At 46.3% G+C, this 24938-nt stretch overlaps 1 protein-coding gene and 1 long non-coding RNA gene across 2 annotated transcripts in view; one reads left to right on the forward strand and one right to left on the reverse strand.

The window, feature by feature from the left end:
* BTBD7 (BTB domain containing 7) overlaps positions 1-16702 on the reverse strand; it is a 57091-nt gene extending 40389 nt beyond the window's left edge. The window contains exon 1 of the mRNA XM_056545474.1: positions 16552-16702. The gene's annotated coding sequence lies outside the window, so the exon portion shown is untranslated. The remainder of the gene's footprint in view (positions 1-16551) is intronic.
* Positions 16702-23971, forward strand: LOC130295124 (uncharacterized). The gene is made up of 3 exons (XR_008848706.1): positions 16702-16806; positions 20819-20972; positions 23756-23971. It is a non-coding gene; the product is annotated as an uncharacterized LOC130295124 (long non-coding RNA).
* The last annotated feature ends 967 nt before the right edge of the window (positions 23972-24938 follow it).

Raw genomic sequence — 24938 nt, forward strand, 5'->3', positions numbered from 1 at the left:
CACGGTTAAAATGCAGCGCCCCAAACAAGCTGAATGTATGGGGAGGGTCCCTACCTACCTCCATCTATGTCCGATCGGCGCTCTGCTGCTCCATGCCTGAGATCCAGGTTGGAGTAGCAAAGCGCCGATAACACTGATCAATGCTATGGCAAAGCAATGACCAGTGTATGCAATCAGAAGGTTAAATGTTATAGTCCTCTATGGACAAAAAAATGGTGTAAAAATAGAAAAAAAAAGTTCATAAATGTGATTTAACCCTTTTCCTAATAAAAGTTTGAATCACCTTTTTCCCCCATTTAAAATAAATAAAAATGTAAAACAAAAACAAACAAACATCAGGTATCCTTGCGACTGTATGGACCTACAGAATAAAGATAAGGGGGGAGATTTATCAAAACCTGTCCAGAGAAAAAGTTGCCCAGTTGCCCATAGCAACCAATCAGATCGCTTCTTTCATTTTTGAAAAGTCCTGTGAAATAATGAAAGCAGTGATCTGATTGGTTGCTATGGGCAACGCAGCAACTTTTCCTCTGGACGGGTTTTGATAAATCTCCCCCAAGGTGTTATTTTTATCAAAAAGTGCAGTGCGTAGAATCGTAAGCCCACAAAGGTTACAAAATGGCGTTTTGTTTTTTTCTTCAATTTTGCCCCACAATTTTTTTTTTCTGGTTTTGCCATAGACTTTGTGGTGAAATGATTGAGGTCATTACAAAGTAAAATTGTTGGTGGAAAAAAAAGGCCTCATATGGGTCTGTAGGTGGAAAATTTAAAAAGTTTTTAGAAGGTGAGGAGGAAAAATGAAAAATGGCCTGGTCCTTAAGGGGTTAAGCTAGGTTCACATTACGTAAAAAAAAAAATGTGTATTTTATTCACACTCGCAATCTGGTAAAAAAAAGAAATTATGCCTATTTTTCCCCAGAGACGAGAACGTATATAAAATACACTCAAAGTTTCCATATGCAGCGGGAATTTACAAGTTGTGTTTTGGGCGGAATAAATGAAAAAAAAAAAAAAAAAAGCTGAAAGTGAGTTTGTGTGATAAAAAAAAAAAATCTGAGCGTTTTTAACTTGCCATGTTTTACCTAAGATTTTTCCCATTACAAATCATGTGGCGGCGTTTGACCAAAAAAAAACATAAAACAATTTCTTGAACAAAGAGATAAACGCCTTAGGCTATGTTCACACAGTTGAATCTGTGCAGAATGTCTGTCCAGAAAACACGGACAAACATTCCGCACATTTGAATGAACCAGTGGGGCGCTAGGACTGCTTGGAAATGGGTCGTCACATAGATAGAAATGCATTTCCAGGCAGAATTTGGAGAAAGAATACAATAGACATGTCGATTCTTTCTGCAGATGCTGGACTTTGTGTGTCTGGTCATGCTGGGAGTTGTAATTTTGCAACAGCTGGAGGCACACTGGTAGGAAAAGACTAACAGGTTATAAAAATAAACAGATTGCAGCGTATGTTTTTTTTTCCGTATACAACAGTGTAGTTTAGTACATTTTTGCAGACAGCAATAGGAGTATGCATATGTGGACAGGCTGCACTCTGCATTTAAGGGCACAGGCCCGACACAGCCACCGGCCCCCAACACAGCCACCGGCCCCCGACACAGCCACCGGCCCCCGACACAGCCACCGGCCCCCGACACAGGCACAGCACAGTCCTATACTGTATATCGTTGGGGAGGGGCGTTTGTACGGTATAACTACAGGGGGTCACTACAGGGCGTCCGGCATAACTACGGGGGGTCTCTACAGGGCGTCCGGCATAACTACGGGGGGGGGGTCTCTACAGGGCGTCCGGCATAACTACGGGGGGGGGGGGGGTCTCTACAGGGCGTCCGGCATAACTACGGGGGGGGGGTCTCTACAGGGCGTCCGGCATAACTACGGGGGGGGGGGGGGTCTCTATACAGGGCGTCGGGCATAACTACGGGGGGTCTCTATACAGGGCGTCGGGCATAACTACGGGGGGTCTCTATACAGGGCGTCGGGCATAACTACGGGGGGTGTCTATACAGGGCGTACGGCATAACAACGGGGGGTGTCTATACAGGGCGTAGGGCATAACTACGGGGGGTGTCTATACAGGGCGTAGGGCATAACTACGGGGGGTGTCTATACAGGGCGTACGGCATAACAACGGGGGGTGTCTATACAGGGCGTACGGCATAACAACGGGGGGTGTCTATACAGGGCGTACGGCATAACAACGGGGGGTGTCTATACAGGGCGTACGGCATAACAACGGGGGGTGTCTATACAGGGCGTACGGCATAACAACGGGGGGTGTCTATACAGGGCGTACGGCATAACAACGGGGGGTGTCTATACAGGGCGTACGGCATAACAACGGGGGGTGTCTATACAGGGCGTACGGCATAACAACGGGGGGTGTCTATACAGGGCGTACGGCATAACAACGGGGGGGTGGTACGGTATATCGCGGGGGGGTGGTACGGTATATCGCGGGGGGGTGGTACGGTATATCGCGGGGGGGTGGTACGGTATATCGCGGGGGGGTGGTACGGTATATCGCGGGGGGGTGGTACGGTATATCGCGGGGGGGTGGTACGGTATATCGCGGGGGGGTGGTACGGTATATCGCGGGGGGGTGGTACGGTATATCGCGGGGGGGGTGGTACGGTATATCGCGGGGGGGTGGTACGGTATATCGCGGGGGGGTGGTACGGTATATCGCGGGGGGGTGGTACGGTATATCGCGGGGGGGTGGTACGGTATATCGCGGGGGGGTGGTACGGTATATCGCGGGGGGGTGGTACGGTATATCGCGGGGGGGTGGTACGGTATATCGCGGGGGGGGTGGTACGGTATATCGCGGGGGGGTGGTACGGTATATCGCGGGGGGGTGGTACGGTATATCGCGGGGGGGTGGTACGGTATATCGCGGGGGGGTGGTACGGTATATCGCGGGGGGGGTGGTACGGTATATCGCGGGGGGGTGTACGGTATATCGCGGGGGGGTGGTACGGTATATCGCGGGGGGGTGGTACGGTATATCGCGGGGGGGTGTACGGTATATCGCGGGGGGGTGCACGGTATATCGCGGGGGGGTGCACGGTATATCGCGGGGGGGTGCACGGTATATCGCGGGGGGGTGCACGGTATATCGCGGGGGGGTGCACGGTATATCGCGGGGGGGTGCACGGTATATCGCGGGGGGGTGCACGGTATATCGCGGGGGGGTGCACGGTATATCGCGGGGGGTGCACGGTATATCGCGGGGGGGGTGCACGGTATATCGCGGGGGGGGGGGGGTGTACGGTATATCGTGGGGGGGGGGGTGTACGGTATATCGTGGGGGGGGGGTGTACGGTATATCGGGGGGGGGGTGTACGGTATATCGTGGGGGGGGGTGTACGGTATATCGTGGGGGGGGGTGTACAGTATATCGTGGGGGGGGGGTGTACAGTATATCGTGGGGGGGGTGGTGTACAGTATATCGTGGGGGGGGTGGTGTACAGTATAGTGTGGGGGGGGGTGTGTACAGTATAGTGTGGGGGGGGTGTGTACAGTATAGTGTGGGGGGGGTGTACAGTATAGTGTGGGGGGGGTGTACAGTATAGTGTGGGGGGGGTGTACAGTATAGTGTGGGGGGGGTGTACAGTATAGTGTGGGGGGGGGGTGTAGAGTGTGGGGGGGGGTGTAGAGTGTGGGGGGGGTGTACAGTATATTGTGGGGGGGGTGTACAGTATATTGTGGGGGGGGGTGTACAGTATATTGTGGGGGGGGTGTACAGTATATTGTGGGGGGGTGTACAGTATATTGTGGGGGGGGTGTACAGTATATTGTGGGGGGGGTGTACAGTATATTGTGGGGGGGGTGTACAGTATATTGTGGGGGGGGTGTACAGTATATTGTGGGGGGGGGTGTACAGTATATTGTGGGGGGGTGTACAGTATATTGTGGGGGGGGTGTACAGTATATTGTGGGGGGGGGTGTACAGTATATTGTGGGGGGGGTGTACAGTATATTGTGGGGGGGGTGTACAGTATATTGTGGGGGGGTGTACAGTATATTGTGGGGGGGGGTGTACAGTATATTGTGGGGGGGGTGTACAGTATATTGTGGGGGGGGGTGTACAGTATATTGTGGGGGGGGGTGTACAGTATATTGTGGGGGGGTGTACAGTATATTGTGGGGGGGTGTACAGTATATTGTGGGGGGGTGTACAGTATATTGTGGGGGGGTGTACAGTATATTGTGGGGGGGTGTACAGTATATTGTGGGGGGGGTGTACAGTATATTGTGGGGGGGGTGTACAGTATATTGTGGGGGGGTGTACAGTATATTGTGGGGGGGTGTACAGTATATTGTGGGGGGGGGTGTATATAGGGTGTACAGTATAGTGTGGGGGTTGTACAGTATAGTGTGGGGGGTTGTAAAGTACAGTGTGGGGGGTGTATATAGGGTGTACAGTATATTGTGGGGGGTTGTACAGTATATTGTGGGGGGTGTATATAGGGTGTACAGTATATCGTGGGGGGGTGTACAGTATATCGTGGGGGGTGTACAGTATATCGTGGGGGGTGTACAGTATATCGTGGGGGGTGTACAGTATATCGTGGGGGGTGTACAGTATATCGTGGGGGGGTGTACAGTATATCGTGGGGGGTGTACAGTATATCGTGGGGGGGTGTACAGTATATCGTGGGGGGTGTACAGTATATCGTGTGGGGTGTATATAGGGTGTACAGTATATTGTGGGGGGGTGTATATAGATTGTACAGTATATCGTGGGGGGTGTACAGTATATCGTGGGGGGTGTATATAGGGTGTACAGTATATTGTGGGGGGTGTACAGTATATCGTGGGGGGGTGTACAGTATATTGTGGGGGGTGTATATAGATTGTACAGTATATCGTGGGGGGTGTAAAGTATATCGTGGGGGGGTGTACAGTATATTGTGGGGGGTGTATATAGGTTGTACAGTATATGGTGGGGGGGTGTACAGTATATGGTGGGGGGGTGTACAGCATATCGTGGGGGGGGGTGTACAGCATATCGTGGGGGGGGGGTGTACAGCATATCGTGGGGGGGGGGTGTACAGCATATCGTGGGGGGGTGTACAGCATATCGTGGGGGGGGGTGTACAGCATATCGTGGGGGGGGGGGTGTACAGCATATCGTGGGGGGGTGTACAGCATATCGTGGGGGGGTGTACAGCATATCGTGGGGGGGGGGTGTACAGCATATCGTGGGGGGGGGGTGTACAGCATATCGTGGGGGGGGGGTGTACAGCATATCGTGGGGGGGGGGTGTACAGCATATCGTGGGGGGGGGGTGTACAGCATATCGTGGGGGGGGGGTGTACACCATATCGTAATTGGGGGGGGGTGTACACCATATCGTAATTGGGGGGGGGGGTGTACACCATATCGTAATGGGGGGGGGGGTGTACACCATATCGTGGGGGGGTGTACAGCATATCGTGGGGGGGTGTACACTATATCGTGGGGGGGATGTATATAGGGTGTACAGTATATAGGGTGTACAGTATATAGGGTGTACAGTATATAGGGTGTACAGTATATAGGGTGTACAGTATATTGTGGGGGGTGTACAGTATATTGTGGGGGGTGTACAGTATATTGTGGGGGGTGTATATAGGTTGTACAGTATATCGTGGGGGGGGTGTACAGAATATCGTGGGGGGTGTACAGTATATCGTGGGGGGGGGTGTACAGTATATTGTGGGGGGGTGTACAGTATATCGTGGGGGGTGTATATAGGGTGTACAGTAGGGGTGTGAATCGCGAAGAATTTGGCGATTCGATTCGAATCGCGATACCAGTGTGGCGATTCGATATATCCCGATACATCGCCCACCTGGGAGCATTCATAGATCCCAATAGACGCCGCTGTCAGCTTTGACAGCGGCGATCTAGTACTCCGGTGCTCACTTTTCTCATGTTATCCTGTCCGGGCTGCAAAATAAAATAAAACGCACTTTATCTTACCTGCCAACGAGCCCCCGGAGCTCCGGTACAGGTGTTCGGTCCCCGGGCTGTATTCTTCTTACTTCCTGTTAGCCCGGCACGTCACATGGAGCTTCAGCCTATCACCAGCGGAGGCGGGACATCGCTGCGGCCAGTGATAGGCTGAAGCTCCATGTGACGTGCCGGACTAACAGGAAGTAAGAAGAATACAGCCCGGGGACCGAACACCTGTACCGGAGCTCCGCGGGCTCGTTGGCAGGTAAGATAAAGTGCGTTTTATTTTATTTTGAGGCCTGGATAGGATAAAATGAGAAAAGTGCGCACCGGATACTCCTTTAATAGCCAGCCGCGGCGATTGCCGCATGCTGGCTATTAGCGGCGGCCCCCGGCTACTGAAATCAGCCGGGGGTCGCATAGTACGGAGCGGGCACGAGTCGGAGCCCGCTCCATACACCCAGAGCGACGCCGTGTCAGATCCGGCCTACCCGGCTCCACAAATGTGGAACTTTTATCTCCTGATGCCCGGGACATGACATGCTGTTCCAGGCGTCCGCAGATAAAAATTCCATATCCCTAAAAGAATCGATTCAAAAATATTTTGAATCGATTCTGTATCGGCAAATGAAAAAATCGCGAGAATCGATTTTTTCTTACATCCCTAGTGTACAGTATATTGTGGGGGGTGTATATAGGGTGTACAGTATAGTGTGGGGGTCTCTATAGGGTGTACAGTATAGTGTGGGGGTGTATATAGGGTGTACAGTATAGTGTGGGGGGTGTATATAGGGTGTACAGTATAGTGTGGGGGGTGTATATAGGGTGTACAGTATAGTGTGGGGGGTGTATATAGGGTGTACAGTATAGTGTGGGGGGTGTATATAGGGTGCACAGTATAGTGTGGGGGGTGTATATAGGGTGCACAGTATAGTGTGGGGGGTGTATATAGGGTGCACAGTATAGTGTGGGGGGTGTATATAGGGTGCACAGTATAGTGTGGGGGTGTATATAGGGTGCACAGTATAGTGTGGGGGTGTATATAGGGTGTACAGTTTATTGTGGGGGGTGTATATAGGGTGTACAGTATAGTGTGGGGGGTGTATATAGGGTGTACAGTATAGTGTGGGGTGTATATAGGGTGCACAGTATAGTGTGGGGGTGTATATAGGGTGTACAGTTTATTGTGGGGGGTGTATATAGGGTGTACAGTATAGTGTGGGGGGTGTATATAGGGTGTACAGTATAGTGTGGGGGGTATATAGGGTGTACAGTATAGTGTGGGGGTGTATATAGGGTGTACAGTATAGTGTGGGGGGTGTATATAGGGGTGTACAGTATAGTGTGGGGGGTGTATATAGGGTGTACAGTATAGTGTGGGGGGTGTATATAGGGTGTACAGTATATTGTGGGGGTGTATATAGGGTGTACAGTATATTGTGGGGGGTGTATATAGGGTGTACAGTATAGTGTGGGGGTGTATATAGGGTGTACAGTATAGTGTGGGGGTGTATATAGGGTGTACAGTATAGTGTGGGGGGTGTATATAGGGTGTACAGTATAGTGTGGGGGGTGTATATAGGGTGTACAGTATATTGTGGGGGGTGTATATAGGGTGTACAGTATATTGTGGGGGTGTATATAGGGTGTACAGTATAGTGTGGGGGGTGTATATAGGGTGTACAGTATAGTGTGGGGGGTGTATATAGGGTGTACAGTATATTGTGGGGGTGTATATAGGGTGTACAGTATATTGTGGGGGTGTATATAGGGTGTACAGTATAGTGTGGGGGGTGTATATAGGGGTGTACAGTATAGTGTGGGGGGTGTATATAGGGTGTACAGTATAGTGTGGGGGGTGTATATAGGGTGTACAGTATATTGTGGGGGTGTATATAGGGTGTACAGTATATTGTGGGGGGTGAATATAGGATGTACAGTATATTGTGGGGGTGTATATAGGGTGTACAGTATACTGTGGGGGGTTGTACAGTATATTGTGGGGGTGTATATAGGGTGTACAGTATATTGTGGGGGTTGTACAGTATTTTTTTGGGGGGGGTGTATATAGGGTGTACAGTATATTGTGGGGGGTTGTACAGTATATTGTGGGGGGTGTATATAGGGTGTACAGTATAGTGGGGGGGTGTATATAGGGTGTACAGTATATTGTGGGGGTGTATATAGGGTGTACAGTATAGTGTGGGGGAGTTGTACAGTATATTGTGGGGGTGTATATAGAGTGTACAGTATACTGTGGGGGGGTTGTACAGTATATTGTGGGGGGTTGTACAGTATATTGTGGGGGGTGTATATAGGGTGTACAGTATATTGTGGGGGTGTATATAGGGTGTACAGTATATTGTGGGGGTGTATATAGGGTGTACAGTATATTGTGGGGGTGTATATAGGGTGTACAGTATAGTGTGGGGGAGTTGTACAGTATATTGTGGGGGTGTATATAGAGTACAGTATACTGTGGGGGGTTGTACAGTATATTGTGGGGGTGTATATAGGGTGTACAGTATATTGTGGGGGTGTATATAGGGTGTACAGTATAGTGTGGGGGAGTTGTACAGTATATTGTGGGGGTGTATATAGAGTGTACAGTATACTGTGGGGGGGGGGGGGGTTGTACAGTATATTGTGGGGGTGTATATAGGGTGTACAGTATATTGTGGGGGTGTATATAGGGTGTACAGTATATTGTGGGGGGTGTATATAGGGTGTACAGTATATTGTGGGGGGTGTATATAGGGTGTACAGTATATTGTGGGGGGTGTATATAGGGTGTACAGTATATTGTGGGGGGTGTATATAGGGTGTACAGTATATTGTGGGGGGTGTATATAGGGTGTACAGTATATTGTGGGGGTGTATATAGGGTGTACAGTATATTGTGGGGGTGTATATAGGGTGTACAGTATATTGTGGGGGGTTGTACAGTATATTGTGGGGGTGTATATAGGGTGTACAGTATATTGTGGGGGTGTATATAGGGTGTACAGTATATTGTGGGGGTGTATATAGGGTGTACAGTATAGTGTGGGGGAGTTGTACAGTATATTGTGGGGGTGTATATAGAGTGTACAGTATACTGTGGGGGGGGGTTGTACAGTATATTGTGGGGGTGTATATAGGGTGTACAGTATATTGTGGGGGGTGTATATAGGGTGTACAGTATATTGTGGGGGGTGTATATAGGGTGTACAGTATATTGTGGGGGAGTTGTACAGTATATTGTGGGGGTGTATATAGAGTGTACAGTATACTGTGGGGGGGGTTGTACAGTATATTGTGGGGGTGTATATAGGGTGTACAGTATATTGTGGGGGTTGTACAATATTTTTTTGGGGGGTGTATATAGGGTGTACAGTATATTGTGGGGGGTTGTACAGTATATTGTGGGGGGTGTATATAGGGTGTACAGTATAGTGTGGGGGTGTATATAGGGTGTACAGTATATTGTGGGGGTTGTACAGTATATTGTGGGGGGTGTATATAGGGTGTACAGTATATTGTGGGGGTGTATATAGGGTGTACAGTATATTGTGGGGGTGTATATAGGGTGTACAGTATATTGTGGGGGAGTTGTACAGTATATTGTGGGGGTGTATATAGGGTGTACAGTATATTGTGGGGGTGTATATAGGGTGTACAGTATATTGTGGGGGTGTATATAGGGTGTACAGTATATTGTGGGGGTGTATATAGGGTGTACAGTATATTATGGGGGGTGTATATAGGGTGTACAGTATATTATGGGGGGTGTATATAGGGTGTACAGTATATTGTGGGGGTGTATATAGGGTGTACAGTATATTGTGGGGGGTGTATATAGGGTGTACAGTATATTGTGGGGGGTGTATATAGGGTGTACAGTATAGTGTGGGGGGTGTATATAGGGGTGTACAGTATAGTGTGGGGGTGAATATAGGGTGTACAGTATATTGTGGGGGGTTGTACAGTATAGTGTGGGGGGTGTATATAGGGTGTACAGTATAGTGTGGGGGTCTCTATAGGGTGTACAGTATATTGTGGGGGGTTGTACAGTATATTGTGGGGGGTGTATATAGGGTGTACAGTATAGTGTGGGGGGTGTATATAGGGTGTACAGTATAGTGTGGGGGGTGTATATAGGGTGTACAGTATAGTGTGGGGGGTGTATATAGGGTGTACAGTATAGTGTGGGGGGTGTATATAGGGTGTACAGTATAGTGTGGGGGGTGTATATAGGGTGTACAGTATAGTGTGGGGGGTGTATATAGGGTGTACAGTATATTGTGGGGGGTGTATATAGGGTGTACAGTATATTGTGGGGGGTGTATATAGGGTGTACAGTATAGTGTGGGGGGTGTATATAGGGTGTACAGTATAGTGTGGGGGGTGTATATAGGGTGTACAGTATAGTGTGGGGGGTGTATATAGGGTGTACAGTATAGTGTGGGGGGTGTATATAGGGTGTACAGTATAGTGTGGGGGGTGTATATAGGGTGTACAGTATAGTGTGGGGGGTGTATATAGGGTGTACAGTATAGTGTGGGGGGTGTATATAGGGTGTACAGTATATTGTGGGGGGTGTATATAGGGTGTACAGTATATTGTGGGGGGTGTATATAGGGTGTACAGTATATTGTGGGGGGTGTATATAGGGTGTACAGTATATTGTGGGGGGTGTATATAGGGTGTACAGTATATTGTGGGGGGTGTATATAGGGTGTACAGTATATTGTGGGGGGTGTATATAGGGTGTACAGTATATTGTGGGGGGTGTATATAGGGTGTACAGTATATTGTGGGGGGTGTATATAGGGTGTACAGTATATTGTGGGGGGTGTATATAGGGTGTACAGTATATTGTGGGGGGTGTATATAGGGTGTACAGTATATTGTGGGGGGTGTATATAGGGTGTACAGTATATTGTGGGGGGTGTATATAGGGTGTACAGTATATTGTGGGGGGTGTATATAGGGTGTACAGTATATTGTGGGGGTGTATATAGGGTGTACAGTATATTGTGGGGGTGTATATAGGGTGTACAGTATATTGTGGGGGTTGTACAGTATATTGTGGGGGTGTATATAGGGTGTACAGTATATTGTGGGGGTGTATATAGGGTGTACAGTATATTGTGGGGGTGTATATAGGGTGTACAGTATAGTGTGGGGGAGTTGTACAGTATATTGTGGGGGTGTATATAGAGTGTACAGTATACTGTGGGGGGGTTGTACAGTATATTGTGGGGGTGTATATAGGGTGTACAGTATATTGTGGGGGGTGTATATAGGGTGTACAGTATATTGTGGGGGGTGTATATAGGGTGTACAGTATATTGTGGGGGAGTTGTACAGTATATTGTGGGGGTGTATATAGAGTGTACAGTATACTGTGGGGGGGGGGTTGTACAGTATATTGTGGGGGTGTATATAGGGTGTACAGTATATTGTGGGGGGTTGTACAGTATATTGTGGGGGGTGTATATAGGGTGTACAGTATAGTGTGGGGGTGTATATAGGGTGTACAGTATATTGTGGGGGGTTGTACAGTATATTGTGGGGGTGTATATAGGGTGTACAGTATATTGTGGGGGTGTATATAGGGTGTACAGTATATTGTGGGGGTGTATATAGGGTGTACAGTATAGTGTGGGGGAGTTGTACAGTATATTGTGGGGGTGTATATAGAGTGTACAGTATACTGTGGGGGGGGGTTGTACAGTATATTGTGGGGGTGTATATAGGGTGTACAGTATATTGTGGGGGGTGTATATAGGGTGTACAGTATATTGTGGGGGGTGTATATAGGGTGTACAGTATATTGTGGGGGAGTTGTACAGTATATTGTGGGGGTGTATATAGGGTGTACAGTATATTGTGGGGGTTGTACAATATTTTTTTGGGGGGTGTATATAGGGTGTACAGTATATTGTGGGGGGTTGTACAGTATATTGTGGGGGGTGTATATAGGGTGTACAGTATAGTGTGGGGGTGTATATAGGGTGTACAGTATATTGTGGGGGGTTGTACAGTATATTGTGGGGGGTGTATATAGGGTGTACAGTATATTGTGGGGGTGTATATAGGGTGTACAGTATATTGTGGGGGTGTATATAGGGTGTACAGTATATTGTGGGGGTGTATATAGGGTGTACAGTATATTGTGGGGGAGTTGTACAGTATATTGTGGGGGTGTATATAGGGTGTACAGTATATTGTGGGGGTGTATATAGGGTGTACAGTATATTGTGGGGGTGTATATAGGGTGTACAGTATATTGTGGGGGTGTATATAGGGTGTACAGTATATTGTGGGGGGTGTATATAGGGTGTACAGTATATTGTGGGGGGTGTATATAGGGTGTACAGTATATTGTGGGGGGTGTATATAGGGTGTACAGTATATTGTGGGGGGTGTATATAGGGTGTACAGTATATTGTGGGGGGTGTATATAGGGTGTACAGTATATTGTGGGGGGGTGTATATAGGGTGTACAGTATAGTGTGGGGGGTGTATATAGGGGTGTACAGTATAGTGTGGGGGTGAATATAGGGTGTACAGTATATTGTGGGGGGGTTGTACAGTATAGTGTGGGGGGTGTATATAGGGTGTACAGTATAGTGTGGGGGTGTATATAGGGTGTACAGTATAGTGTGGGGGGTGTATATAGGGTGTACAGTATAGTGTGGGGGGTGTATATAGGGTGTACAGTATAGTGTGGGGGGTGTATATAGGGTGTACAGTATAGTGTGGGGGGTGTATATAGGGTGTACAGTATAGTGTGGGGGGTGTATATAGGGTGTACAGTATATTGGGGGGGTGTATATAGGGTGTACAGTATATTGTGGGGGGGTGTATATAGGGTGTACAGTATATTGTGGGGGGTGTATATAGGGTGTACAGTATATTGTGGGGGGTGTATATAGGGTGTACAGTATATTGTGGGGGGTGTATATAGGGTGTACAGTATATTGTGGGGGGTGTATATAGGGTGTACAGTATATTGTGGGGGGTGTATATAGGGTGTACAGTATATTGTGGGGGTGTATATAGGGTGTACAGTATATTGTGGGGGTGTATATAGGGTGTACAGTATATTGTGGGGGGTGTATATAGGGTGTACAGTATATTGTGGGGGGTGTATATAGGGTGTACAGTATATTGTGGGGGGTGTATATAGGGTGTACAGTATATTGTGGGGGGTGTATATAGGGTGTACAGTATATTGTGGGGGTGTATATAGGGTGTACAGTATATTGTGGGGGGTGTATATAGGGTGTACAGTATATTGTGGGGGGTGTATATAGGGTGTACAGTATATTGTGGGGGGTGTATATAGGGTGTACAGTATATTGTGGGGGTGTATATAGGGTGTACAGTATATTGTGGGGGTGTATATAGGGTGTACAGTATATTGTGGGGGTGTATATAGGGTGTACAGTATATTGTGGGGGTGTATATAGGGTGTACAGTATATTGTGGGGGGTTGTACAGTATATTGTGGGGGTGTATATAGGGTGTACAGTATATTGTGGGGGGTGTATATAGGGTGTACAGTATATTGTGGGGGTGTATATAGGGTGTACAGTATAGTGTGGGGGAGTTGTACAGTATATTGTGGGGGTGTATATAGAGTGTACAGTATACTGTGGGGGGGGGGGTTGTACAGTATATTGTGGGGGTGTATATAGGGTGTACAGTATATTGTGGGGGGGTGTATATAGGGTGTACAGTATATTGTGGGGGTGTATATAGGGGTGTACAGTATATTGTGGGGGAGTTGTACAGTATATTGTGGGGGTGTATATAGAGTGTACAGTATACTGTGGGGGGGGTTGTACAGTATATTGTGGGGGTGTATATAGGGTGTACAGTATATTGTGGGGGTTGTACAATATTTTTTTGGGGGGTGTATATAGGGTGTACAGTATATTGTGGGGGGTTGTACAGTATATTGTGGGGGGGATGTATATAGGGTGTACAGTATAGTGTGGGGGTGTATATAGGGTGTACAGTATATTGTGGGGGGTTGTACAGTATATTGTGGGGGGTGTATATAGGGTGTACAGTATATTGTGGGGGGTGTATATAGGGTGTACAGTATATTGTGGGGGTGTATATAGGGTGTACAGTATATTGTGGGGGAGTTGTACAGTATATTGTGGGGGTGTATATAGGGTGTACAGTATATTGTGGGGGTGTATATAGGGTGTACAGTATATTGTGGGGGTGTATATAGGGTGTACAGTATATTGTGGGGTGTATATAGGGTGTACAGTATATTGTGGGGGTGTATATAGGGTGTACAGTATATTGTGGGGGTGTATATAGGGTGTACAGTATATTGTTGGGGGTGTATATAGGGTGTACAGTATATTGTGGGGGTGTATATAGGGTGTACAGTATATTGTGGGGGGTGTATATAGGGTGTACAGTATATTGTGGGGGGTGTATATAGGGTGTACAGTATAGTGTGGGGGGTGTATATAGGGGTGTACAGTATAGTGTGGGGGTGAATATAGGGTGTACAGTATATTGTGGGGGGTTGTACAGTATAGTGTGGGGGGTGTATATAGGGTGTACAGTATAGTGTGGGGGTGTATATAGGGTGTACAGTATATTGTGGGGGGTTGTACAGTATATTGTGGGGGGTGTATATAGGGTGTACAGTATATTGTGGGGGTGTATATAGGGTGTACAGTATATTGTGGGGGGTGTATATAGGGTGTACAGTATATTGTGGGGGGTGTATATAGGGTGTACAGTATAGTGTGGGGGGTGTATATAGGGGTGTACAGTATAGTGTGGGGGTGAATATAGGGTGTACAGTATATTGTGGGGAGTTGTACAGTATAGTGTGGGGGGTGTATATAGGGTGTACAGTATAGTGTGGGGGTGTATATAGGGTGTACAGTATATTGTGGGGGGTTGTACAGTATATTGTGGGGGGTGTATATAGGGTGTACAGTATAGTGTGGGGGGTGTATATAGGGTGTACAGTATATTGTGGGGGTGTATATAGGGTGTACAGTATATTGTGGGGGGGTGTATATAGGGTGTACAGTATAGTGTGGGGGTGTATATAGGGTGTACAGTATATTGTGGGGGGTGTATATAGGGTGTACAGTATATTGTGGGGGGTGTATATAGGGGTGTACAGTATATTGTGGGGGGTGTATATAGGGTGTACAGTATATTGTGGGGGGGTGTATATAGGGTGTACAGTATATTGTGGGGGGTGTATATAGGGTGTACAGTATATTGTGGGGGGTGTATATAGGGTGTACAGTATATTGTGGGGGGTGTATATAGGGTGTACAGTATAGCGTGGGAGGGTGTACAGTATAGCGTGGGGGGTGTATATAGGGTGTACAGTATAGCGTGGGGGGTGTATATAGGGTGTACAGTATAGCGTGGGGGGTGTATATAGGGTGTACAGTATAGCGTGGGGGGTGTATATAGGGTGTACAGTATAGCGTGGGGGGTGTATATAGGGTGTACAGTATAGCGTGGGGGGTGTATATAGGGTGTACAGTATAGCGTGGGGGGTGTATAGGGTGTACAGTATAGCGTGGGGGGTGTATATAGGGGTGTACAGTATAGCGTGGGGGGTGTATATAGGGGTGTACAGTATAGCGTGGGGGGTGTATATAGGGGTGTACAGTATAGCGTGGGGGGTGTATATAGGGGTGTACAGTATAGCGTGGGGGGTGTATATAGGGGTGTACAGTATAGCGTGGGGGGTGTATATAGGGGTGTACAGTATAGCGTGGGGGGTGTATATAGGGGTGTACAGTATAGCGTGGGGTTAGGGTACAGTAGCGGGGGTATATAGGGTGTACAGTATAGCGTGGGGGGTGTATATAGGGTGTACAGTATAGCGTGGGGGGTGTATATAGGGTGTACAGTATAGCGTGGGGGGGGTGTATATAGGGTGTACAGTATAGCGTGGGGGGTGTATATAGGGTGTACAGTATAGTGTGGGGGTCTCTATAGGGTGTACAGTATAATATAAAGTATAACAGGGGGTGTATATATAGGGTCTCTATAGGGTGTACAGTATAGTGTGGGTCTCTATGGGGTGTACAGTATAATATACAGTATAACAGGGGGTGTGTGTATATAGGGTCTCTATAGGGTGTACAGTATAGTGTGGGGGTCTCTATGGGGTGTACAGTATAATATACAGTATAACAGGGGGTGTATATATATATATATATATAGGGTCTCTATAGGGTGTACAGTATAGTGTGGGGGTCTCTATGGGGTGTACAGTATAATATACAGTATAACAGGGGGTGTGTATATATATATATATATATATATAGGGTCTCTATAGGGTGTACAGTATAGTGTGGGGTCTCTACAGAGTGTACAGTATAATATAAAGTATAACAGGGTGTGTGTATATATATATATATATATATATATATATATATATATATATGTATATATATATAGGGTCTCTATAGGGCGCAGGTTTCGGGGCTCATACACCCGGGGCCGCCCCCTCCGGTCACTGACAGGATCCCTATAGCGGAGGCCCCGTCCTCTCAGCCCCACAGCCGCCCGGCCCCCGCCTCACACTCACTTCCCGGCGGCTCAGCAGTTCCCGGCTCCTCCCGGTTTTCTCCTCCGCGGCCATAAATCCGGTGATAGGCGGCCCCGAGCTCCCCTCCGCCTCAGAGCCCCGCCGCCGCCATCTTGTCTCTTCCCCCTCCCTCAGCCTACGTCACCAGCCGAGCGATCACGTGACCAGGCGTGACGTCACCGGTGAGCTCCGGACTGTTCTGAGGAGAGCGCAGTATCGCCGGTGTATCTAGTGTGATACTCTGCTGTATCTAATGTAATCCGAGTGATACTGTCTGATGTATCTAATCTTACCTGTGTGATACTGTCTGCTGTGCTGGTGTATCTAATCCGTGTGATACTGTCTGCTGTGCTGGTGTATCTAATCCGTGTGATACTGTCTGCTGTGCTGGTGTATCTAATCTACCCCTTGTGATACTGTCTGCTGTATCTAATGTAATCCGTGTGATACTGTCTGCTGTATCTAATCTAACCTTATTATCAGGATCTCCAGGACTTATTAGCTGCTGAAAACTACAGAGGAAATGGTTTTCTTTTTGGTACACAGAGCTCTCTGCTGACATCATGACCACAGTGCTCTCTGCTGACACCTCTGTCCATTTTAAGAACCGTCCAGAGTAGGGAAAATCCCCATAGCAAACATATGCTGCTCTGGACAGTTCCTAAAATGGACAGAGATGTCAGCTGAGAGCTCTGTGTTCTAAAGAAAACCATTTCCTCTGTAGTATTCAGCAGCTGATAAGTACTGGAAGGATTAAGATTTTTTAATAGAAGTCATTTACAAATCTGTTTAACTTTCTGGCACCAGTTGATTTAAAAAAAAGTTTTCCACCGGAGTACCCCTTTAAAGGTAAAGTGCATCATTAACCAGTGTACTGGCCCTTTAACGGTGCATGTAGCTGTGTTGGAGCGGCGCAGCGTTCCGTCCTCTCTTCCCATGCACAATATTGCGGTTTAAATGAAGAGACAAGAAATGTGCAGAATGTTCCTAATCCCGGGCTCCATCTGTTAACTCCTCGGAGGTCATGGAAAACAATCGCTGCCAAACAGCTGCTTCCAGTTTTAGTAAATAATCATATTTAAAGTGATGACACCCCGCGAGTCGCCGCGCCGTAGAGAATTGTCGCCCTGAAACCCGTATCCCTGCAGAGTACGAACTTGGAGATATGCTGTCCTGATGTATCCAATACTGACAGTACTGTATCATCTCCACTGGCCTCTTATTGCAGCGTTTCCCAACCGGGGTGCCTCCAGCTGTTGCAAAACCACAACTCCCAGCATGCCCGGACAGCCAACGGCTGTCCGGGCATGCTGGAAGTTGTAGTTTTGCAACAACTGGAGGCACTCTGGTTGGGAAACACTTATATGGTACATTTACATGGGTGGATTACCTGCAGAATTTTCTCTGCGTATTTGCTGCGGAAAATCTGCAGAGGATTTTGCTACCATTAACTTCAATGGGTCATCAGAAAATCCGCCATAGAGGCAGTTTTGCAGATTTTCCTTTGGACCCATTGAATTCAATGGTAGCAGTTTATCTGCTGTGGATTTTCTGCAGCAAATACACAGCGGAAATTCTGCAGGTAATCCGCCCATGTGAAAGTACCCATATAGAGACTTTCTGGGCATGCTGGGAGTTGTAGTTTTGTAACAACTGGATGCACCCAGTTGGGAAACGCTTCTATAGAGATTGTCTGGGCATGCTGGGAGTTGTAGTTTTACAATAGCTGGAGGCTCCTTGTTTGGGAAACACTTAAATAGAGGATGTCCAGGCATGCTGGGATCTGTAGTTTTGTTACAGCTAGAGGCACACTCATTGGAAAACATTTTTATATAGAGGCTGTCTGGGCATGCTGGGAGTTGTAGTTTTGCAACAGCTGGAGGCACTCTAGTTGGGAAACACTTATATAGAGGCTTTCCGGGCATGCTGGGAATTGTAGTTTTGTAACAACTGGACGCACCCTGGTTGGAAAACACATAGAGATTTTTGGGGCATGCTGGGAGTTGTAGTTTTGTAACAACTGGACGCACCCAGTTGGGAAACGCTTCTATAGAGATTGTCTGGGCATGCTGGGAGTTGTAGTTTTACAATAGCTGGAGGCTCCTTGTTTGGGAAACACTTAAATAGAGGATGTCCAGGCATGCTGGGAGTTATAGTTTTGTTACAGCTGGAGGCACACTCATTGGAAAACATTTTTATAAAGAGGCTGTCCGGGCATGCTGGGTGTTGTAGTTTTGCAACAGCTGGAGGCACTCTAGTTGGGAAACACTTATATAGAGGCTTTCCGGGCATGCTGGGAATTGTAGTTTTGTAACAACTGGACGCACCCTGGTTGGAAAACACATAGAGATTTTTGGGGCATGCTGGGAGTTGTAGTTTTGCAACAGCTGGAGGCACCCTGGTTGAGAAACACTTTTAGGGTATTTTACGCTGCAGATCCGCCGGTGACCCGACCCATTTTGTGCCTCCACCTGTTGCCACCCCCGTTCCCCCGCCTCGCCCCAGCCTGATCGCAGCAGCAATCCGCCGCTACCAGCAGCCACATGGGGCCTGCGAGTTGGCGAGTGCATTTTGACATTGCGGAGCAACCGCGATGTCTGAGTGCCCTGCGCATGTGCGGCGTACTCAGACATTGCGGCAGCTCTGCGATGTCTGAGTGGACTCGGCGGCTCGCAGGCCGGGGCGGGGGAAAGGGGGTTGCAACAGCTGGAGGCACAAAATGGGTCTGGTCACTGGCAGATCTGAAGCGTAAAATACGCTGCGGATCCTTTACGTGTGACCCTACCCTTAAAAAAGGTTGTCTGGGCATGCTGGGAGTTGTAGTTTTGTTACAGCTGGAGGCACCCTGGCTGGGAAACACCGTCTTATATCCCCTATATAGCCCTGATCCCCTATCCTAGGGATAATGTGATACATCCCGGAGTTCTCCTTTAAATTAAGTCCTTTAAACTCTAGGTTCTAAGTACAAGTTGCATATGGAAAACAGATGAGCGTCTAAAAAAAAATCGGAAATGGAAATAAAAACAGTTTAGGTGCAGTATGAAAAAAAAAAAATAAAGAAAAGAAATAATACGGATCCAAAATACCCAAGTGTGTGAACGAGGCCTCAGGTGCCCATTCACACTACGGATTTGCCGAGCCGTAATTCTGCATGGAAAACACGGCGCAGCAGCCGCCCATTGTTCTCAATGGGATCCTGCAGCACCATTCTCACTGCGGAATTTTCTTGGCGGACGTTCTGTTGCGAAAATCCTGAACCCCAGACTCCCATAGCAACCAATCAGATCGCTTCTTTCATTTTTCAGAGGCCTTTCTTAAATATGAAAGAAGCGATCTGATTGGTTGCTATGGGCAACTGGTCAACTTCCACTGCACAAGATTTGATAAATCTCCCCCATTGTAACAGGACTTAGAGCAGTGTTCTCCAAACTCTGGACCTTCAGCTGTTGCAAAATTACAACTCCCAGCATGCCCGGACAGCCATTGGCTGTCCGGGCATGCTGGGAGTTGTAGTTTTGCAACACTAACTCAGGGTTTAGCCCTAGTTGTTATCAGACAACAGCTTTCCGGGCATGCTGGGAGTTGTAGTTTTGCAACACTAACTCCGGGTTTAGCCCTAGTTGTTATCAGACAACAGCTTTCCAGGCATGCTGGGAGTTGTAGTTTTGCAACACTAACTCAGGGTTTAGCCCTAGTTGTTATCAGACAACAGCTTTCCGGGCATGCTGGGAGTTGTAGTTTTGCAACAGCTGAAGGTCCACAGTTTAAAGACCACTGACTTAGGGTTTCGCCCTATTTTTTTTTTAATCAACCAACGCAACTGCTGTCCGGGCATGCTGGGAGTTGTAGTTTTGCAACAGCAGGAGGTTCATAGTATGGAAACCACCAACTTAGGGTTTATCCCTGATTTATCATCCTTTGGATCTAATGGGAATGTTCCTATTTGCTGACAGCAAGCAGAGATATTGGAAATTGGGGAAAAAACTGATGCAAAAACGTTATCAAATGATTCAGAACCTTCCATTTGTTTGGCGCCGTTCACACAGGAGCGGAGGAGCCGTCACTTATTGTCCATTTTGCGGCCCCTGGGACACAGGGCCTTTATCTCCTCGCCGCCGTCCCATTAGGACGTAATGAATTAGATTATGATTAGTGTCAATCACCGAATGATCAAACGTCCGCGGTCAGGGGGGTCCGGCGAGGAGGGGTCCGGGCTTCTCCTCCCAGCTCTGTCACTTTGTCTCATTCCATCCATTTCCCACATCAGAACGGCTCAGCGCTCTGGGAAGTCACATCACAGGGACCATGTCAGCCGGGGTCTACAAGGCCGCTGCGCTATCTGCGAGGGGCCCATGGTGGACGCTCATCACTCCCAAAACGTTCTACCACACCAAGCCCCCAAGAATGAGGTCGGAGCGTTTGTGAGTAGCACTTTATTTAAAAAAATTTTATTCTAATTATTATTATTATAATTTTTTTTACAGGTGTAGCAGAGCTGAGTTGGTTCTTATTATTATTATATTCTTTTAGAGGTGTAGCAGAGCTGAGTTGGTTATTATTATTATTATTATATTGTTTAAGATGTGTAGCAGAGCTGAATTGGTTGTTATTATTATTATAATTATATTTTTTTCAGAGGTGTAGCAGAGCTGAGTTGGTTATTATTATTATTGTTATTATTACATTTTTTTTTAGAGGTGTATCAGAGCTGAGTTGGTTATCATTTTTATTATTGTTATTATTATATATATATATATATATATATATATATATATATATATTTTAGAGGTGTATCAGAGCTAAGTTGGTTGTTGTTATTATTGTTTATTATTATTATAATTTTTTTATTAGAGGTGTAGCAGAGCTGAGTTGGTTATTATTATTGTTATTATTACATTTTTTTTTAGAGGTGTATCAGAGCTGAGTTGGTTATCATTTTTATTATTGTTATTATTATATATATATATATATATATATATATATATATATATATATATATATATATTAGAGGTGTATCAGAGCTAAGTTGGTTGTTGTTATTATTGTTTATTATTATTATAATTTTTTTATTAGAGGTGTAGCAGAGCTGAGTTGGTTATTATTATTGTTATTATTATTATTATCATTATTATTATTATAATATATTTTTTTTTAGACGTGTAGCAGAACTGAGTTTGTCAGTTGACTATTTGATGCACAGGGATAATAAGACAAGGCGGTAGGTGAAAAATTACAATTCCCAGCATGCAACGGCTGGCCGGGCATGCTGGGAGTTGTAGTCTTGCAAAATGTGGAGGTCCACCTTTTGGAGACCACTGCTGTAGGTTTACCATGGCAACACATAGACTAGTGTTTCCCAACCACAATGCCTCCAGCGGTTGCAAAACTACAACTCCCAGCATGCCCGGACAGCCGTTGGCTGTCCGGGCATGCTGGGAGTTGTAGTTTTGCAACTGCTGGAGGCACTCTGGTTAGAAAATACTAACATAGACAGATGAGAGTCAAAGGGGTTATTCAGGAATAGAAAAACAGAGCTAACAGCGCCACCCCTGTCCTCAGGTCGTGTGCGGTATTACAACTTGACTCCATTCACTTTAATGGAACTCAGCTGCAATACCACACTCAACCTGAGGACAAGGGAGGTGCTGTTTTTGGAAAAATTTATTTCTCATTTCTTTCATTAAGGGTACGTTCACACGGGCGGATTACTTGTGGATTTTCTGCTGCGTATCTGCTGCAGAAAATCTGCAGAAAATTTTGCTACCATTGACTTCAACAGGTCAGCAGAAAATCCGCAGTAGAGGCAGATTTTTCTTCAGACCCATTGAAGTCAATGGAAGCAAAATCAGCTGCGGATTTTCTGCACCAGATACGCAGCAGAAAATCCGTAGGTTAGCCTGGATAACCCCTTTAAGCTAAATTGCATACTCAACACTGCTATATATAGTTTAGTTTTTTTTACATGCATATGTGTATAACAGTAATCCATATGCCATGGCTCTCAATTTGTTGCAAAACTACAACTCTCATCATGCCCTGACTGCTTTCAGCTGTCAACTAGATATGACTAGACCAATGTTGTCCAAGCTGTAGCTCTGCAGCTGTTGTAGTACTATAACTCCCAGAATGCCCTGGGATACCATAGAGCAGGGGTTCCCAACCTGTGGCTTTCTGTCTGTTGTAAAACTACAACTCTCATCATGCCCTAAGACAATAAAGCAGGGTTCCCCAAACCTGTGGCTATCCAGATGTTGTAAAACTACAACTCCCAGCATGCCCTGAGACACCTTAGAGCAGGGTTCTCTAACCTGCAGCTCTCTGGCTTTTGCAAAACTACAACTCCCATCAGTTTGTGATGGAAGTTAAAGGGATACTCTGGTGGAAAACATATTTTTTTTTTTTTTATCAACTGGTGCCAGAAAGTTAAACAGATTTGTAAATTACTTCTATTAAAAAATCTAAATCCTTCCAGTACTTATTAGCTTCTGTATGCTACAGAGGAAATTATTTTCTTTTTTAATTTCTTTTTTGTCTTGTCCACAGTGCTCTCTGCTGACACCCGATGCCCGTATCAGGAACTGACCAGAGCAGGAGAAAATCCCCATAACAAACCTATGCTGCTCTGAACAGTTCCTGACATGGACAGAGGTGACAGCAGAGAGCACTGTGGACAAGACAAAAAAGAAATTCAAAAAGAAAATAATTTCCTCTGTAGCATACAGCTGCTAAAAAGTACTGGAAGGGTAAAGATTTTCTTATAGAAGTCATTTACAAATCTGTTTAACTTTCTGGCACCAGTTGATAAATAAAAAAATGTTTTTAACCGGAGTACCCCTTTAAATATGGAAATAATATGGATCCACAATATGGCCGTGTGAATGGGGTCTTGGGTCGGGATCACACAGTGCAATTTGTATTTTTTTTTTATTTTTTATTAAATGCTGCAAAAATCACATTATTAAAAGCACATACCTTATATGGTAACTTACCGCAGGTTATTACAGGTGAAACTTGTTCGCAAAAAAGTATTTTACCTGGAATAAATCCGCCGGCAAAAACCGCATCAGAACTTCCGCCATTTGTGGTAAATCGCGTGCGTTGTTACAGGATGCGTTTTTTATGCAGAACTGCTCTGTGTGAACGCGGCCCGAGACGGCTCTTATTACCTGTGATACATAACTAATATAACCTGTTGTTTTTGCAGGAAACATTTGTGGCCTTTACGATTTTATCCTTCGGCGTCCTGTCTCCGGCCGCGTGGATTCTGTCCAACATCCCAGAGCAGCCGAAACACTAGAGGGGAAGGAACGGACGTGTTTACCTGTGACCTCACGATGACATCATCATCATATAAGAGACTGTTTAGTGTGTAATGTCTGTGATACGTCCTGTGCCCCCAAAATATATGCAACTGCCCCCCCAGACTGTGTCACTGCTTCTGTTACTGCTACATGATACTCCGAGGCCGTACCACATGGTAGGATTAGATACAGCAGCTCAGCAGACAGTATCACACATGATCAGATTAGATACAGCAGCTCAGCAGACATGATCATAGGTGATAGGATTAGATACAGCAGCTCAGCAGAAAGTATCACACAACATGGGATTAGATACAGCAGCTCAGCAGAAAGTATCACACATGATAAAGTTAGATACAGCAGCTCTGCAGACGGTATCACACAACATGGGATTAGATACACAGCTCAGCAGACAATATCACACAATATAGGATTAGATATAGCTGCGTAGCATACAGTATCCCAGTTGATGAGTTTAGATACAGCAGACATTATTCCACATGGTAGGGTTAGATACAACAGCTCTGCAGACAGTATCACGTATGATCGGCTTAGGTACAGGAAACAGTATCACAGCTCAGCAGACTGGATTTGAGGGGCTAAATACAGTGACTCAGAGGACAGTATCACACATGAATGGTTTAGATACAGCAGCTCAGCAGACAGTATCACGCATGATCAGATTAGATACAGCAGCTCAGCAGAAAGTATCACACATGATAAAATTAGATACAGCAGTTCTTCAGACAGTATCGCACAACATAGGATTAGATACACAGCTCAGCAGTCAATATCACACAATATAGGATTAGATATAGCTGCCTAGTATACAGTATCATACTTGATGAGTTTAGATACAGCAGACAGTATTGCACATGGTAGGATAAGATACAACAGCTCAGCAGACATCATACATTTAGATACAGCGGCTTAGCAGACATCATACATGATCTGCTTAGATACAGCAGCTCAGCAGACAGTATCACTTATGATCGGCTTAGATACAGGAAACAGTATCACAGCTCAGCAGACTGCATTTGAGGGGCTAAATACAGTGACTCAGAGGACAGTATCACACATGAATGG

The sequence above is a fragment of the Hyla sarda genome, chromosome 11 (genome assembly GCF_029499605.1).
Source record: "Hyla sarda isolate aHylSar1 chromosome 11, aHylSar1.hap1, whole genome shotgun sequence".
Classification (NCBI taxonomy): Eukaryota; Metazoa; Chordata; class Amphibia; order Anura; family Hylidae; genus Hyla; species Hyla sarda.